Here is a 12825-nt window from a genome sequence, read left to right on the forward strand (position 1 = left end):
AAAGCTCAGTATTCTTACTAGACCCTTGAAATCTGGTGCTGAATCTAGCAGAAAGCAATATTGGTTTAAGTTTGATTGCTTTTTTAAGTTGTATTTTATTGAAATTTATAGTATCCTTACATGGATACAATCACATATTGAGCAGAATGGTAAAATCATCGTTCTCAATGCAAATAAAATGCAACCTGGAGATCCTGGGGTTAAACAATAACCGATGAGCAAGCACAGCCGAGACTTATATTGTTCATATCTGAAATGGTTCAAGGGAAGTAGCTCCTCTTTATAAAGTCAAAAGCAACAAGAGAATAATATCTAAACACATGAGATTTGGGAGGGGAGGAAGAAAATAAGAGATGTGGAGCATTATGTTTCCCCCAAAACCCTGCACCTATCTCCTTGAAACTTGGCAGACTTTGCAGCCTTAGCAAGACCTATCATCCCTGCAGTTTCCACCCCACTGTGGCTTAACACACACATGACATGAGTTTTGCTTTCAGGATTTTGAGGTGCAGTTTCCCAGAAACCCCTGCACCTATCACCTTGAAACCTGGCACGTGTCATGCTCTCAGCAGAGGCTACCATCCCTTCAGGTTTCATGTGAATCAGCTATCAGACAAAAAAGTTATAGATATTTAATTGATTCCCCATTATACCCTATAGCCAAATCTCCAAATCGCATAATCTTTTCTGAATCTTTCTGATTAGATTTGGAAGCCCCAGATCTATTCAGAAAGCCTAAAGCTTCCATCAATTCAATTCAGATTCATAGATTCAGCCTCTGAATGATCCGAATCATCTCCGAATCCAAACTGTGATCCAAAGCTTGGCACAGCCCTAGGGCACATGTGTAGACACACACAAGATCCATTAAAATTCTGCCAGGTAAAAGAATAAGAAGCATCAAAAGTCCACTGTTATCATCATTTAGTATTTAAAAAAAATATATATATATACTGGAAATCCCTTGCAGTTGAGGATGATTGTCTTCCATGATTGCTTTATCTGTGGGTCCGAATATGGTTGATGAGGTTGTTCCAGGATTGACAGACTCTGTTGCAACACAGGCACATGTTTCTATGTGGGGTGGGTGGCTTTTGATTCTTGATTTGGTCTGCAACACACTGTTCCTGCCACTCTCACTTTTCAGTCTCCTGTTGTCGTTGTAAAGTTTCAAAGTATTGAGATCATTGCAGCATATTCTTCCTCCATTTGGGGTGGTCCTGGGCAATAGTCCCCCTTGAGTAGATGTTGATGTTACATGTTTTCACATTGGCCTTGAGCATGTCCTTGAAGCACTTTCTCTGCCCTCCTGCTGAGTGTACACCTTTACTGAGCTGGGAGAATAAAACTTGCTTCAGGAGCCTGGAGGTGGAGATTCGGATGACATGGCTGGCCCAGAGAAGTTGATGTTGGATGATCATCACCTTGATGCTCATTGTGTTTACTTGAAAGAGGATGCCACTGTTGTTTCATCTGTCTTCCCACTTGATTCAAAGAACCTTGTGCAGGCAGCATTCATGGTACTTCTCCAGCAACTTGAAGCATCTCCTGTCTGTTGCCCATGTCTCAGCTTTGTACAGTATGGTGGGGATTGCAACTTCTTGATAAACTACAAGCTTGGTTTTGGATCTTATGTCATGATCTTTAAACATCTATTTCCTCAGGTATCTGACGGCTGCACTTGCACTTTTATGGTGATATGGGATTTCCTCGTCAATGTCAGTCTTCTGCAAGAGATGGCTTCTGAGGTATGGGAAATTCTCAACATTCTCCAGAGTCTCACCATAAATCTGAATTATTGAAAATTATGATTCAGTTCATCAATTTTAAATGTGCCATGGTTTTTACCTCTTGTCCAGGCAGCAGCAAGCAGTGGGGCCATCAGGGCCCGCCATCAATCAGCAGCGGGAGGCAAAAACTGTGGCATATTTAAAACCACGGTTTCCACCTCCTGGCCATCAGGAATGAGCAGTGAGGCTGATGGGGCTCCTCTGCTAATCAGCAGTGTGGGGTGCACAAGGGGCGGGGGAAACTCCAGAATTAAAGGAGCCACTGTGCTGCAAGCTAGGTCTGTAATTTAAACCAGGCCCTATTTATGAACTAGGCTATATCTCCTTCCATCCTACTGAGGCAAATTCATAGTATGCACAATTTGAATTCTTTTCCTGTCAAACTCTGTTTCAGTCACCTGTACTGTACTTGACTGATTTTGTTACAGGCTTTAATTGTTGGTTCTTCTCTATCTGAATTGGTCTGTGGTGGGTATTTCTTTTCCAGACACTAGCTCCTTCAGACTCTGTTGAATGACTTCTCAGTCATCACTGCAAAAGGAAATGCCTGCCTATCAACTGGGCCAAATAGTGAAAGATCTTCAGGAGTTATAATAGGAAATATCTACAATCAGCTAACTGATGTTCACAACCTGTACTTTACTGGTATGAAGTGTGACACTCTGAATGACCTTTCTAGGTTCCTCTTTACAGAATACTCAAGGTAAGACTCATCACAATTCACATTATAGTTGTTTCTAAAGCACTATATGCCCATATGTCCTGTGTGGATGTGTACAAGGTGCTCAGATCCTGCTTCTCTGTCTCTTCCACCATTCTTCTTCTGCTATGGAGAGCATTTTTATGCCTAAAATTATCTGGATCACAATATGGTTTTTATCTGTACATACTATGTATACAAAATAGCATCCATAGCATGTGGTACTTGTTGCATAGCAAATTATTTTGTAACATACAAAAATGTTGGAGACCCCAAAGTGACAGCACTTGTCACTCACAACTTCTCATCCATACATTTATTATATGATAATCTATCATAGCCTCCTTCTCAGCATATGAACTGCATACATTTTCCATGTATTAATATTTTGATTAACAGTTTAATAAAAAATAACGACTCTCTTAAGAACTGCTTGTGAAGCACGGGCATATTACTGTGAGCCATCCACTTGCTGAAAAATAATGTTGCTCTTTAAAAAATATATGCGTGCGCACCAGAGAGGGGACTGTAAAACTGTAAGAAATGAGACTATGTAGGTGCTGTTAGCCTGTGAGTCAGCAGCTAACATTTCACAAAAATTAGCATTTTAAGCATAAGTGCTCCCCCTACATGCTATGAGCCATCTCTCCTGCATAATCGCCTGCTGTGGTTTGTTGGTGCTTCAGAGCTTATACAATCTAAAGTGTAACAAACTGATTCACTGTAAATTAGTAAAGTGCAGCCAGTCACGCTGAAGACACATTTACCACAAGAGCAATCTGTGTCATAGATGGGGTAGGAGGAGCTGACAGCACACATATTATTGCAGAGAGACTAGCAGCTTTCTCTGAGGCTGAAGATGAAATGCCTGCAAATGGATCAAATGTTTTTACTACTGGAGGTAATCAGTGATCAGTAATTAACACACAGGTAGAGGAGGAAAAAACTGGTTGGGATAATTAAATATTAACTCTTTCTACTGTTAGGCTGCTTACACAAAACAGTTGCATGGTAAATCAACTGTGTTGCTAATTAATTACAAAGGAAGGTTCCTGCTATTAAACTGAATTCAAAAGGAAGGATCTCAGTCCAGTATTTGTATAGCATACTGCCAGCCTGGGATATGGTCACAATGCCCTGGAAATTGAGTTCTAACATATTACTCCCATTTTCTTTGATAGTGTGAGACACGGTGACACAGCACTGTTCTTCACTGAGTGCCTCTGATAAATCCAAACTGTCAGATATTGCTGGTCAAAGGTAAAGAGGACATTAGGAAAAAGAAAAAAACAACAGTATTGACCTTTTGTGTAAGGCTTGCAGTAGTAAGTGGTTCAAATGAGGGCACTTAGTTAACTGTTTGTGCGCCACTGAAGGGAAAAAGCTGTGTGCATACATGACCTCTTTTATTATTTATTCCTTGATGCTAGAAAAGATTTACAGTTGCCATGGCTTTCAAAGATGGGTAAAGTGGGAGGAAAGATACAATTATAAATAGAAGATTTTTTTTAAAGATTATTTTGCACCAGTTCAGTAATAAAGCAAGAAAGGCAGGCTAAAGCTTACTATATTCTCTGAGTTAAGGAGGAAACTGTAATCGATTGGTCACTATTGTGAGAATTACAGAGAATGGAGAAGTCCTTCTGAGGACATCTGTGATGACACAATGGTCTTTATCATGTCTTTCAAGGGCAAAACTCTGAGGAAGAAAACACAGTGAATAGGACTTCCAAACATCCACACCACCTGGCAATCTGAATGTATCTGTGATATTTGCTCCTCTAAGTGGGAAGTAGGACAGGTCCAGATCTAGAATTCAAAGCTGCACAAAGCAGCATTAATTCCTGCATGGACTTTCATGGTGTTTCTAAATCAGAATGCTGTATACGATAGCTTTTCTCCAGGCAAAGCACATAATCCCAGGCAATGACAGAGGGGCTGGAAGTGGAAGTTGTACGTAGTCTAACCGTATCTTCCATACACACCTCCAACTTTGCTCAATTTTGTGCCCATCCAATCTTTTACATATGTGAGGGTATCACGCCCACTATTTTTAAAGGTATGCTCTCAGCCTTAAGAATAGTTTAGTCTTAATCAGCAGCACAGATGAAAAAGAGGATCTCAATAAAAGGAACAAGATCCACCAATATTTATAGTGACCTAGCTACAAAGAGTTTCTTATTCATAAAAAACCCAAGCTGGAGTTTTATCTACTCTGTACATTGAAGCTGATGAATATGACATATTTTGTTGGCTTTATGGTTCATGATTATATGTTGTTATTATATGAATTGCTCCAAAAGTCAATCAAAGAGTGGCTAGTTAAGGCTGCTAGGCCCTGCTTCAGTAAGGTATTTAAACATGTGTATCTTTAGGTAAATTATCTCAGTAATTTAATTATTTCTGTTCTTAAAATAACACACATTTACATATCTTACTGCTCCAGGGAGACAGGACCCTTAGTACAAGAAGTAAAAGTGAAAATCTAATAAATTTATGTATGTCTTGAATGTAAGTTCACACCAGTGCCTTTCCTGGCTTTTCTCTCAGCCCCGCTGCTTTCTGTACAATCATAGGTGATGCATAAGAGGGAAATGGGGAGGCCCGTGCTACCCCTGAGATTGGACCTCATTGGCTGGGGAGTGGGGGCACTGAAAGAAGTGCTGCCTGGTGCCCCCCTGAGATTGGTACTGGTTAGGGAGTGGGGGTGCTAAGAGAAGCGCCGGTAGTGCCCCCCTGAGATTGACACAGGACATGGAATGGGGATACTGAGAGAAGCACTGGCGGCACTTCCAGTTTTGCTGCTGGCACTTCTGGGGTCGGCAACTGGCCACTGGGGGACCCCCACCACACTCCCTGGCACCAGTCACCCATGTGTACAATAATTCCTTTAACACAGCTCTATATATGCTTGGAGTTTAAGCCTGCTTTCTCAGCTTGGGACAGAGGTTACAGGTCAGGTGTTATTTTTAATGCACTATATAATATCCTTAGTTATAGATACAAACTCAGGGATGGACCCAGAGAGGGGTGCAATGGCACCCCTTCCTTCCTCTTCATGCTCAATGACACATCCCCTCCTCTCCTATTCTGCTTGCTCCCACTTGCTGTTGCCACTGGTTCTGTTGTTCATGGTTGATCCAGGAGTGGTAAAAGCTCTAGATCTTCTCCTGCTCCGCTGAAGCTGAGTTGTTTAGGGAGCCGGGCTCAGTCAGAGACAGTGGCTCTGAGACCCTGGGAGTAGGTGAAGTGAGGGAAAAGCCATCCACCACCACTTCTGCCCCAGAGCTCTGCTCTGGCCTAGCCTGGATGGACTAGGACAGGAGCAGCTCTGGAGCTCCCCAGATCACCTGGAGCAGTGGCAGTGATGGATGGAGGAGTAGACATGCTTCTGAGCACAGAGACGAAGAGAGGGAGGTATCACAAGGTAGGGATGGGGAAATTCTTATCTATTTGGGGGTCTTAAAAATGTCTCCAGCTGCTGTCTGCCTACCCTGGTGGAGGGGGGAATTTGGGAGTGGGTGGGTGTAGCACAGTCTGCTGTTCCCACACCTATATTTGCAAAATCCTGAAGCCACTCATGTGCAAGCTATAAGCCGAGTTCCAGAAACTGGGTTCTGACTTATGTCCAATACCTTTTCATAATCCTCTGTAGCCTTATTTTCTTTCCTACTGTACCAGAAGGTACTTCCCTCTTTATATATGCCAAATGGCTGTTTAAAACTCACATTACACTTCCACAGTGTAATTTCTGCACAGTGCTGGAACAACAACATTTTCTGTTCCTGGGGCAAGAGCAGGTGTATCCTGCAAATCAAAGCATGGCTACACAGGTAGTATCACCAGCAGGGATTTGGCTTCTTTGACCATGGGCTTTTGTTCCAAGAAGAAGGATTTCTAGGAAGAGATGTTATCTACTTGATGAAGAGAGGGAAGAGCATCTTTGCAGACAGGCTCACTAGCCTAATGATGAGGGCTTTAAACTAGGCTTGCTGGGGGATGGAGACCAAAACCCTGAAGTAAGTGGGGAATTGGGTGATCTGGAGGAAGAGCAAACAGGATCAGGCAACAGGGGACATGTTCTCATTCTTCCTGAGAAATCAGGGCAATTGACACAGGTGCCTGTACATGAAGGCACAGAACCTGGGAAACAAGCAGGAAGAACTGGAAGTCCTCGCACAGTCACAGAACTATGATGTGATTGGAATAAAAGAGACTTGGTGGGATACGTCGATGACTGGAGCACTGTCATGAGTGGGTACAAACTGTTCAGGAAGGACAGGCAGCAGAGAAGAGGAGGGAGAGTTGTACTTTATGTAAAAGAGCCATATGATTGCTCAGAGCTCCAGTATGAAACTGGAGATAGGCCTGTCAAAAGTTTATGGGTTAGGGTAAGAAGAGAGAACAACAAAAGTTATGTTGTGGTTGGGCTCTGCTATAGACTACCAGACCGGGATGAAGTGGTGGATGAAGTTTTTTTTTCAAACAGCTAGTGAAAGTTTCCTGATCACAGGTCCTGGTTCTCATGGGGGATTTCAATCACCTTGACATCTGCTGGGAGGGTAATAGAGCAGTACACAGGAAGTTTTTGTAGACTGTTGGTGACAACTTCCTGGTACAAGTGCTGCAGTTGCCGACTCAGGGCTGTGCTCTTTTTGACCTGCTACTCACAAACAGGAAAGTATTGGTGGGGAATATACTAGTAGATGGGATGGCAATTTGGGCAACAATGACTATGAGATGACTAAGTTCAGGATCCTGAGGAAAGGAAAGATGGAGTGCAGCAGAGAATGGACCCTGGATTTCAGAAAAGCAGACTTTAACTCACTTAGGGAAATCATGGGCAGGATCCCCTGGGAAACCAATCTGAAGGGGAGAGAAGTCCAGGCGTTCTGGCTGTACTTTAAAAAAGGCTTACTGAGTTTGCAGGAACAAACCATCCTTATGTGCAGGAAGACTAGCAAGTATGACAGAAGACTAGCTTGGCTTAGTAGGGAACTCTTCATTAAACTAAATCCCCCCAAAAAATGCTTGTAAGTAAAAACTTTGACAAGTAGGGAAGAGTATAAGAGTATTGCTCAGGCATGCAGGGATGAAGTCAGGAAGGACAAAGTACAATTGGAGTTGCAAGTAGCAAGGGATGTGAAGGGTAACAAGAAGGATTTCTACAAGTATGTCAGTAACAAGAGGAAGATTAGGGAAAGTGTGGGTCCTTTAAGGCCATCATCTTTGAAAACTCAAGATAGTCAGGAGAAGCCCTGGATGATTGGAAAAGGGCAAACATAGTGCCCATTTTTTAAGAAAGGGAAAAAGGAGGATCTAGGGAACTGCAAACCTGTGAGCCTCATCACAGTCCCTGGAAAAATCATGGAGTAGATCTTCAAGAATCCATTTCTAAGCACTTGGAAAAGAAGAAGGTGATTAGGAACAGTCAGCATGGATTCACCAAGGGCAAGTCATGCCTAACCAACCTGATTGCCTTCTATGATGACATGACTGGCTCTGGGGATGTGGAGAGACCAGCAGATGTGGTGTACCTTGATTTTAGCAAGGATTTTGATACGGTCTCCCACAACGTTCTCACAGGCAAGTTAAGGAAGTACAGGCTGGATGAATGGACTGTAGAATGGATAGAAAACTGGCTGAAGCATCAGGCTCAGAGGACAGTACACAATGGCTCAATGTCTAGTTGACAGCCAGTATCAAATGGAGTGCCCCAGGGGTTGGTTTTGGGACTGGTTTTGTTCATTATCTTCATCAACAACCTGGAAGATAGCATAGAGTGCACCCTCAACAAGTTTTCAGATAACATCAGGCTGAGGGGTGTAGTAGATACACTGGAGGGTAGGGCTAAGATTCAGAGTGACCTAGACAACTTGGAGGATTGGGCCAAAAAAAATCTCATTGGGCGCATCCAGATGAGACCACACGTGCCTCTTGCCCTGCTTCAAACTCCTTTGAGGCAGGGCAAGTGGAACATGCAGGAACAAAAAAATGTCCCAGGAAAAAAATTAGACCCTTGGATATCCAGGGTCCCAGACCATGACCTGAGGCAACCGGAAGCTGGGTCCTCCAGGGAGATGCTCTAGCTGCCAGAGCATCTCCATGGTTGTCCCCTCGCCCTGGTGCTGAACTGCACGGTCGGCCAGGCAGTGTGTTCAACACTAGGGCTCTAGTGCTGGTGAGTAAGGGACTGGGGGGGGCTGGAGGAGGGGGGAGGAGACCATGGGGGGGAACCCCGCCAGCCCTGCCCACTCCCCCAAGCCCCCCAATCCCCACTCTGCCTGGCCCCTCCCCATGCCAGCCCCCCAGTCCCTTCCAATCCCTGCCCAGTCAGGTTCTGCTGCTCTCGGGGCCCCTCTGCCACCCGGCTGGGCCAGGCCCATGGAAACAGGACCCGGCGTGGCACACGGTCACCACATGCTGGGCCCAGCTGGGTCCTGCTGCCCTCAGGGCCCCTCTGCCACCTGGCCAAGCAGCAGACAGGCCCCAAGACCCAGCTGGGCCTGACATGTGGTCCCCATGTGCTGTGCTGGGTCCTGCCACCAAGGGCCGAGCCCGGCTGGGTGGCAGACAATCCCCAGGGCTGGCAGAACCTGGCTGGGTCCAGCACCCAGTCCCCACATGCCATGCTGGGTCCTGCCACCATGGCTCAGAGCACCCCTCTCCCGCTGCTGCTGCTAAAGGTAAGTTATGGGCCCTGGATGGGGGAGGTCTGGGGCCCTCCAGGGTGCCTGGGACCCTGGGCAGGGGGGCTGTGGACCTGTGGAGGATAGGGTCTGTGGCCCTCCAGGGGGGAGCTGTGGGGGGAGGGGGCATTCCATGTGCTGTGTGGAGGGGCTGCACCCTGTGGGGGCCAGGGGACCCACCCCTCCTGAGCAGTCCCTCCCACAAGGTCCCCCACACCCACAGTCCCCCCAGCAATCACCCCACACCTACCCACACACCAACCCACATCCTTCCACACACATCCACCTGCCTTCCCCCACACCCCTTATCACCCCCTTTCTACAAACACCACATCCCCCCCATCACATACCCATCATGTGTGAAGAAAACCAAAAGTACACATCAACACATATAGGTATTTAGAATTTATTTTATCGCAATGATAGAGACACTGGTAGGCTTCCACATTGCTTTAACATTGTAAATATACCAATAAAGCATTGCCCAACTGATTGCTCTCTGTCTCTCTCTCTATATATATATTTATGTATGTGTATGTGTGTGTGTGTGTGTGTGTATAGAGTGATCTTTTGTTTTAATTCTGGAAAAACATGGATTTGGGGGTATTTTTAAAAATGGATTTGGGATGCTGCTGCAGCAGTCCAGCTGGCACAAGGGGTAATGTCCCCAGGTACCAAGTGGCCAGGGCCCAGAAGCTCCTGAGACTGAGTAGCCCTGAGCTGCTTGCTAGGGCAGCTTTTTATACAGATGGGGCCAGGACAGGGCAGCTTTTTATACTGCTGGGGACAGCACAGCTGCTGGCCCCAAGCTCTAGCTCCCCCTGGCTGCAGATCTGGGAGGAGCCAGGCAGGGTTATTTTGCCCAAAGTGGCACAATTTGCTCCATAACAAAGTGCATGTCTGAGCATGTGCACTGAGGCAAAAAGCCCCGGCTCAAATTTGAACCCCTTCTATTTGAGCAGCTGCAAGTGCATGTTCTTTCATATGTGGATGCGGCCATGAGGTTCAATAAGCACAAGTGCAAAGTTGTGCACTTAGGGCAGAACAATTTCATGCATTAGCACAGCCTGGGGGCTGACTGGTTGGGCAGCAGTTCTGCAGAAAAGGACGTTGGGGTTACAGTGGACAATAAGATGAATATGAGCCAGCAGCGTGCCCTTGTTTCCAAGAAGGCTAATGGCATACTGGGCTGAATTGGTAGGAATGTTGCCAGCAGGTCAAAGGAAGTGATTCTTCCCGTCTATTTGGCAGTGGTAAGGCCACACCTGGAGTACTGTGTTCAGTTTTGGGGCCCTACTATAGAAAGGGTGTGGACAAATTGGAAAGAGTCAAACACAGGGCAACAAAAATGGTGAGGGGGCTGGAGAACATGGCTTATGTGGAGAAGCTGAGGGAACTGGGCTTATTTAGTTTAGAGAAGAGAAGGCAAAGAGGGGATTTAATAGCAGCCTTCAACTGCCTGATGGAAAAAATGGAGCGGCGCACACACGGGCAGTTGAAAAGAGGAGCCAGGCAGCCTGCAGCTACGCAGCAGCTGCCAGCCAGGCTCCACCCAGCAGTATCACCACTGCTGCAGCCCCGGGAGACCCTCCAGAATCCCAGGTAAGGTTCCTAGGGCCATTACAGTGCTGGGCCCAGTTTCCCCTACTGCTCCTTGAGTAACTTGCCACATGACAAAGCGCATGTGGCACGGGCATTCTCCGAGGACAAGTAGTTGTGGCACAAGGTGTGCCACTGCTACTTGTCCCCAGGGAAATAAATGTCCATGCTTGGCATTTGCTTTTGGATTTTTTATCATAGAAAAATCAGAACTGCCTCTGCCCCCTTTTGTCACCAGGATGTGGGGCACTGAGCAGTACTAATATGCCAGCTGATGCCCTGCCCCTGCCCTTGCCCCTCACTCTCAACCAACAGCCCCTCCCAGTGCCCCCACTCCTGACCGGCAGTCCCTGCCTGCCCCCCACTAGCTCCCTCTCACCCTGCTAGCACACACCTTTGGACAGTACTCGCAGGTGGTGGCAGAAGCCATTCAGGTCCTGGCCAAAGGCATGTGCTAGTGGGGTGGGGCAGGCCGGGATGGGTCAGGCTGACTCATTCACCATGTGCAGGCCCCAGGTCAGCCAGTGCTGCACTGTCATGGGGCTGTGCTTCCAGCAGGCCATGGCCCTGATGGCCCAGCTGGCTGCTGCTGCCAGTGCTGGGGGCTGTACACCTAAGAGAGTGGGTGTGTGGGGGAGTGGGCATGTGGTGTGGATTTCCTGATATCAAATTTAGAGTCTGCACTGCATATTTTTTGTTCTCAGTGTGCCTCTTGCAGCATCTCAAACTGCTTTGAGACACTGCAACAGGCACATGCTCGCTCATGTGGATGTGCCCTTGGGCTGTGTTCACACGTGGTGTGGACATTTGGTTCCCTGGGGATAAGTAGTGGCGGTGCACCTTGCACCACCACTACTTGTCCCTGGGGAACACTCGTGCTACATGCGCATTGATGCATGGCAAGTTACCCTGAGTGAGGTAGGGGAGGTTGGGGCCAGCACTAGGCTGAGGCCATCAGCCTTACCTGGGGTCGTAGGGGCCTCCCAGGGCTGCAGCAGTGGTGATTCTGCCACACAGAGCCTGACTGGCAGTCGCAGTATGGCTCCGGGCAGCTCAGCTCCACTTTTGATCAGAGTGCACCGCCCATGCGTACACTGTTCCACTTTTTTTCCACTGTTTTTTTTTTTTTTGGACCCCTGGATATACAGGGATAAAAAGAGGAGCAGCACACCCATGGGCAGTGCTCCCTTGCAGTGCAGAGAACAGCTGAATGTGTGGTATGTGGCACTACAGACGTCGTTGCCCTGCCACATACCATACAACTGTGCTCATCTGGATGTGGCCTTGGAGTCTGTGTTTCTTGCTCCTTTTGCTTTTGTTGTGGAACTGGTACTTAGTACTGGACATTGACAGATTAGTAGGTGCTTTCTATTTGAAATCTAATAGTCTCACCTACTGTGTCAGGGGAGGGTAATAATTTAGTATTTTCAACTTGGTATTTCTTCTGTTCTAGTTTTCTTCCATATAGCTCTTCTGTAACTACTCTAGGTATCAGAAGCCTCTTACACGTTGACAAGACTTTTTTTCCTTATGTCCATATGTCTGTATACCTTAGGAGATGAGTAGAAATATTCTACACAGAATATTAAGGATCCTTTGTACCCATGAGGGTGTTTTATTTGTTATGTTCATATTCATAGTACTTTGCCATTTATATGGTTGCTTCTAGCAAGCCATGTATTATACATACTAAAAGACACAATATAGTGTGCTTGAACTGCTATATCAAAGAGATTTGCTGAAATGAGTTGTTCACGAATTGTGGGCCATTATCTGGAATCCCATGGCAAGCAAGCTGTGATTTATAATGTGTTATTAGGTTGTAAGTTCATGCATTGTATAACAGCTCAATTATTTAAAAATAAAAGAGTAGCTCTCTACTAGTGGGAGGTAATCTTTCCTTTTTTAATTCAAATAGATCTCTGTTAACTATGGACCAAAGGAAATCAGGAATTTCAAATAGTTTCAGTCATTCTTTTGCATTTTGCTTGCTATATTTATTGCAGATTTCACACTTGGAAGCCTTCCTTTTTATGGGAGCATTCAT

This window comes from Alligator sinensis, unplaced genomic scaffold, assembly GCF_000455745.1.
Source record: "Alligator sinensis unplaced genomic scaffold, ASM45574v1 scaffold600_1, whole genome shotgun sequence".
In the NCBI taxonomy this organism is placed as follows: domain Eukaryota; kingdom Metazoa; phylum Chordata; order Crocodylia; family Alligatoridae; genus Alligator; species Alligator sinensis.